The sequence below is a fragment of the Tamandua tetradactyla genome, chromosome 6 (genome assembly GCF_023851605.1).
Source record: "Tamandua tetradactyla isolate mTamTet1 chromosome 6, mTamTet1.pri, whole genome shotgun sequence".
Lineage (NCBI taxonomy): Eukaryota > Metazoa > Chordata > Mammalia > Pilosa > Myrmecophagidae > Tamandua > Tamandua tetradactyla.
Window position 1 is genome coordinate 110,035,149 of NC_135332.1, and position 6,000 is coordinate 110,041,148.

The following is a 6,000-nucleotide window of genomic DNA, read 5'->3' on the forward strand; positions in this document are numbered from 1 at the left end:
CTTGCATTTCAAGCCAGTCCCTGGGCCTTGCTGCTGCCGCTGCAGCTGCTCCTGGAACCATGCTTGAGAACCCCCAAACCCGAAAATTGCAATTTTCTTACATTTCAAACTCAGCTGGCTTAGGGGGTTTCTTCTAGAATTAGCTCTGCCCTGTGTGCAACAGGAGTGAGAGCTGGGTGAGAAGAAGTAGGACAGGTGTGACGGCACCGACTACAGGACTTCACAGTACCATGGCACTAAACGTGGGACAGTGCGGTATTGGCGCTGAACACAAGGAGATCACGTGCCTCCCCCCAGTACCTGGGCACATGCTGCCAGGTCTTTTCCCTTCAATATCAGACTCAACCTTTCTGCCCCTGCTTCTGTGGTTTTCACTTCTTTTTAGGCTGAGGCCTTTCCAAGGCCTGGAGAGGCTCTGCCCATCAAAACCCAAGGAAGATGGGGATGCTGGCCTACTTGTGACTCTAGCCATGAAGAAGGGCACAGCATTTGCTTCAACCACAATGTTACTATTAAAAAGTACACTAAGCACTAGGGCCACTTGGAATGGGTGGAGTCACATCTCCCTCTAATGACAGCTTAATACCCGTAAGTGGGCGAGTCCCATCTCCGTGGAGATAATCTAATCAAACGATCCCAACCTACATTACTGAATAGGGATGAAAAGAAAAGCTGCTCCCACAAGATTGATTAGGATTAAAACAAGGCTTTTCTAGGGTACTTAAATCCTTTCAAACCAGCACACCCACCTGACCAGCAGCATCTGCTTTGGGCAGGCAAACAGCCAAGAGGATGGCCGCACACTCGCAGACTAGAACATGCAGGAAGAGACCCCCCTGCCGCTGCCCCTCCGCCTCTGGGGCAGCATCATGGAGTCTTCCCTCCACCAGCTCACCCAGGAGTCCACCCGCAGTGAGGGTCCAGCTTGTCTGCGCCCCCGTGCTGTCAACTGCCGCAAGAAGGAGTGCGGTCACACCAACAACCTGTGCCCCAAGAAGAAGGTCAAATCAGGACCCCTCTTCACGGCCTTGAAACCTCAATAAAGTTTCCCTTTGGTCAGCTGAAGCAAAAACAAAAAAGCAAATAGAGTAGAAACACAAAGGATAGTACCTTTGTCTATGGGGAGGGAGAGATGGAACATGGCTCAACTTTTATTGACTGCCCGCTAGGCCCGGCTCTGTGGTGGGAGCTGGCAGACAAATAAGACCCAGCCAATTCACTCAAGGGGCCCCTTCTCTTAGCGGCTCAAAAGCAGGAAGTTGTGCGATAGAAGGAAAGGTGGAGGTGAATGTGCATTCATAGCCTCTTCCCAGCCCAGGCTGTCAGAAATAATTCTGTCTCTGCCATCTTGATTCCCCAGCTTCCCCTAGGCAGAATTGGGATATTCTGTGAGGGACAGACCTGAAGGATGCACATTGGAAAGGGGTGACTACTAGCAAAAAAGAAAAAGAAGAAAAGGCTGGAGGCACCACAGCTGAGTGAGGAGAGGGCGTCGGGGAAGGAGAGGAAGGAGGGGCAGCTGGCAAGCAGGACATTAAAACATAAACAGGGAAGAGAGGTTTTGTCTTCTTTTGCTTTTAAAGTTTGGCTGTTGTGTTATGAATGGAACTCCCTTTGGAAGTTCTCAAGGGATGCCAATAAAGGTACACATTATTTTAAAATTATTTCTGGATGTCTGAATGCAATACCAAATTAAGGCTGGCTTCAAGTTAAGAGTATACATTTATAATTAAGCTAAGGTTATCATTTTAAAATGATGCAGTATGTATGGTGATGAAGCTATGCTCTGAGGAAAGAAACAACCAAGTCATGAAAGACTTCCTGGAGGAGGTGACTCCTCTTTGGTTGAACCGTAAAGGAAAGTAGGAGGTAGCCGAGAAGAAGGAAGTTGGGGAAGCGTTCTGGATAGAAGGGACTATATGAACATCAGCACAGGATAAAGAGTTATAAACTCTCAGGGTTGTGTGCAAAGAGTTATCAACAGTTCAGGGTTGCTGGGGTGTCAGGTGGCAGGCAATGAGTGGCAAGTTGAGGCCGGAAAGGCAACTTTGGGCCATGCCTGGAGCATGCTGGAACTTAGAACATATCCAGGAAGGTGGCAGAAACCGTCAGGGTCATCCTCAGGGATGAGCTGGAATGCCAGAGACAAGTCCATGTTATTGATCAATTACTTGCAAGAGATGCTATATTAGGTAGTGACTGATAATTATAGAGTAGTGAAAAAGATAATTATAAATAAACTAATGCATCTTTAATCTTTCTCTGTCATCTTTTCAAACATTTCTTGTTTTGAAATCACCATAGATTCACATGCAGTTGTAAGAATAACACAGAGAGATCCTGAATACCCTCTCCAAGTTTCTCCTGATGGTGACGTTCTGCAGAATTACAGGACAATATCACAAGCAGGACTCTGACCGTGAGGCAATCCACCCATCCGACTTCGATATCACCAGTTTTATATGCAGTTGTGTGTGTGTGTGTGGTGGGGTGTACTTAGTGCGTGTATAGATTCATGTGACCTTCTGGAACTGGCTTTTTCACTCAGTGTAATTCTCAGGTGATTCTTCCGAGATGGGACATGCACCAATAGTTCTTTCCTTTCGATTGCTGAGTAGCATCCCACAGTCTGCACATACAGTTGTTTCTTTTGCCATTCACCAGTTGAAGGATACTTTGGTTGTTTCCAATTTAGGGCTATTATCAATAAAGCTGCTATGAACATTTGCGTACAAGTTTTGGGGTGAATGTACATTTTCTTTTTTTCTGACATAAATGTCCAAAGAATGCGATTTTGGGTCATATGGCAAGCACTCATTTATTTATTTTTTTTTAAGAAACTGCCTGTTTGCAGAGGGGCCGACCCTTTTACATTCCCACCAGCAGTGCATGAATGATTCAATTTCTCTATATCCTTGCTATCATTTGGTGTTACTGCTATTTTTCCTTTCATCCATTCCAGGAGGGGTGTAATGATAGCTCATTGTGGTTTTAATTTACAGTTGTCTAGAAGTTAATGATGTTGGACACCCTTTCACCAACTTATTTTGCCACCTGTATGTCCTCTTCAGTGAAATGTCTCTTCATGTCTTTGCCCGTTTTCTAATGGGATTACTTGCTTTTTTACTATTGGGTTTGACAGGTCTTTATGAATTCTAGATATAAATCTTTTGCCAGATGTGTGGGTTGCAAATATTTCCTCCCAATATGTAGGTTAGGTTGAATTTACATCCTTTCACAGAGCAAAAATTTTTAATTTTGATGAAGTCCGATTTATCAATTTTTCCTTTTACAGATCTTAATTTTGTTGTCAAGTCTAAGAATTCTCCTATTCCTAGATCCTCAATATTTTTCCTTGTTTTCACTGAAGGTTTTAGTTTTATGTTTAAATCCATGATCTATTTTGAGTTTGTTTTTATATAAAATGTGCAAGGTTGACGTTCTATTTTTTTTTTATTTTTATTTTTTGCCTATAGATGTCTGCTTGCTCCAGCACCATTTTGTTGAAAAGATTCTCTTTCTTCCAATGAATTGCTTTTGCACCTTTGCCAAAATACAATAGGACATATCAGTGGGGGTCTATTCCTGGGCTCTCTGTTCTGTTCCATTGACCTATGTCTTTAGCCCCCTGTCATAACCATATTGTTTTGATTACTAAAAGGAGATAGTAAACCTCCACAGTGGACAGAGTGTTTCTTCCCACTTCATTAGCTTCCAGAATTGTGGGTGACTATCTTAGGCCCTGTGCCGTCCACCAGAAATTTTAGAATAAGCTTGTCTATGTCTACAAAAAAAAAAGTTTGCAGGGATTTGATCGGAATTGCATTAAGTTTACAGAAAATTCAGCAGCAACCGACATCTTTACTATATTGAGTCATCCAATCCTCAACAACCTATCTCTACATTTATGTAGGTCTTTGATTTCTCCCATCAGTATTTTGTAATTTTCAGGACATAGATCCTATACATATTTCATTAGATTTATATCCAAGTATTTCATTTTCTTTGGAAAAATTGCCAATGGTATTGTGCTTTTCGTTCAGGCTTCCACATTTGTTGCTTGTATACTGAAATGTGATTGATTTTGGTATGTTGATCTTGTATCCTACAACCTTATTGGACTCACTTATTAGTTCCAAGAGGTTTGGCTTTGTTTTTTATTTTATTTATTTATTTATTTATTTATTTTGGAGATTCTGTGGGATTTTCTACATACACAATCCTTTTGTATGCAAAGAGTAACAGTTTTATTTCTTCCTTTCCAATCAGTATGTCCTTTATTTCCTTTCCTTGCTTTATGACACTAGTTGGAACTTCTAGCACTATGCTGAATAAGAGGGTAAGAGCAGATAATCATGCCTTGTTTCTGGTCCGAGGGGAAGAGCATTTAGTCTTTTACCTTAAGCATGATGCTAGCTATGGGTATTTTGTAAAGTCTTTTCATCAAGTTAAAACTGTGTCAGCTTTTAAAATTTTATAATAACATAGCAGCTTTTATTATTCTCTGCTGTTTATGCTTAGATAATTTACTGGAATTAGGTTTTATTTTTGTAATCAAGGAGAAAAGCAACCTTTTTCCATTTACCTCTCAATCTTATTGAAGTACCCATGCAGACATTATAACTTCCATTTGTCAGATAAATGCTTTTCAAATAGAGACTCCATGAGGGAAAATGACTTGCCCAAATTTACATGCAAATCAGAAAACTCAGGTTAGGTCCTAGGGTATTAGTTCAATAGCATTTATTGTAAACCTAATATTGATGATATGGTCAAACCTTTATGTGCCAGGTACCATGAGTGCTTTATATGCAGAAAGTCATTCTTTTCTCAAAACAAGTTGATGAGACAGATTCTACTATTATTCCCATTTTACAGATGTTAATACCAACATTTAGAGGTTGTTTGATTTGACCAAGGTCACACAGCTAGCAGGTTGTAGCAAGTGGTTTATATCCAGACAGAGGTCTTATTTATAGCAGTCACCCCAGGCCAACTTCTGTGCCAAATTCTGGGGGACACAAAAGCGAATAAGACATGGTCCCTCCGCCTAAGAAGGTCATAATCCAGCAGGGGAAACAGATGAGCAAATGAGTAGCTTGGTGCTTGAAGAGCAGTTCCAAGTTGGTAAGATGCCTTGCCTATAGTAGAAGCACCCAATATTATTTGTTGACTGGACAGTGGAAAGAAGGCAGGAGGAAGGAAAGAAAAAAGGACGGAATCATCCTGGTTTCTTGAACAGATCTAACACTGATTATACTGTATGCAAAAGAGATTCAGAAAAGTCTGTTAAGCTCAACCAGCCTGATCAGCTGGCACAATTATTGAGGGAAACACTGACTCTAGTCTAAGCACTTTATATATTTTTCAATTTTATCATTTAACAAAATGAGTTTTCCTTCCTCTTCACTCCCAAACACACACTCACACATGGTTCAGCTCCAGACCCACCATCTAGCACGCGGATGACTGCAGTAACCTCCTGACCGCGTTTCCCGGCCTCCATTTCTTGACTCTCTCCAAACCGTTCTCCTTTCTACCTCCCAGGATGGTTTTCATAAGACACAAACTGTCTAGTCATGAGTGTCCCTTAGTTAAAATCCTCCAGCAGCTTCTCAGATCTTCAAGAGAAGGCACACTCCTACAGCAGACAGACAGGGTCATTTGTCTTGCCCCTGCCTGCCTGTCCAGCTATCTGTCTTCCCACAGACCCTTCCCTGCAGTCACTCGGACCATTCAGTGCCCCAGGCCCAGGGAACTGTCTCAAGCCTCCATAGCTTTGTTTAGGAAGTTTCCCGTGCCTTGAAATAGCCTTCCAAACTTCCTTGCTCACTTACCCATATTTCACTTCTTGGTCCTTTTACCTCTCCACCACCCTTCTCCTTACTGAAGACAAAGGGCCCTAATTTGAGGTCCACGCTGAACTCATCTAACATTCCATGAGGGCTCTATGTATCACTCTGTATCATAAACGTGTATCACTCTGAAGAGTTATTTATT